The sequence below is a fragment of the Brassica oleracea genome, chromosome C2 (assembly GCF_000695525.1).
Source record: "Brassica oleracea var. oleracea cultivar TO1000 chromosome C2, BOL, whole genome shotgun sequence".
NCBI classification, from domain to species: Eukaryota; Viridiplantae; Streptophyta; class Magnoliopsida; order Brassicales; family Brassicaceae; genus Brassica; species Brassica oleracea.
The window spans coordinates 33,181,643-33,182,357 of record NC_027749.1 but is presented as its reverse complement, the minus strand read 5'-3'; the positions used below and the strand labels follow the sequence as shown (position 1 = coordinate 33,182,357).

Genomic DNA, 715 nt, shown 5'->3' with positions numbered 1-715 from the left:
ACCTTATAACTAAGTATTTACCACAACTGAAATATTTAATTTTTTTGGAAGTTAAAATATTATTTTTCTTAATGCTTCTTTCACTATCGACCAAATTGTAGTAAAATAATTTGTCTTGATAATTTTCTTCTTTTTTTTAACTATTATCCGTTTAGAAACTATAATATGAAACCATTGGTTCGACATCACAACTATCTAAGATTCATAACATGAAAACAAACAAATAATATTAATTTTTGATTATCACACGAAAAAAACCAAAAACATCAAACATTTTAACCGAAAAAACCAAATAAATATTGATTTAAAATGATAGTTATATTTTAGGAGATTAAAAACCAAAAAATAACCTAAAACCGAACTGATATCCAAATTAAACAAATTAATGTCTCCTTATTAAAAAATAGCGAAACTAATAATCACATTCCACGCAAGACGCGGGTTATTAGCTAGTTGGTTGGTAAAAAAAATGACAGGAGCTATGAATTGAAATGCCAAGATCCTTTCGTTGGCTGCTTGGACAGAGAAGAAAACGCTCACACCAATTAAATGAATTGATCTAACCAAACCTACTTAACATATTTCGTTCATAAAATTGAAATAAAATAAAAACTAGAAAGACGTAGTATTTAACTAATTAGCATCGTAATTAAAGAAAAAGATCAGTGATCTGATTATTTGTTTGACCGTTTTAATTTCCGTGAAGGAAGCTCCC

At 27.4% G+C, this 715-nt stretch overlaps 1 protein-coding gene across 1 annotated transcript in view; it reads right to left on the bottom strand.

Moving 5' to 3' along the window:
- LOC106322762 (probable aquaporin NIP5-1) overlaps positions 1-715 on the bottom strand; it is a 5,280-nt gene that overhangs the window by 3,227 nt on the left and 1,338 nt on the right. The gene's annotated exons all lie outside the window — the stretch shown is intronic.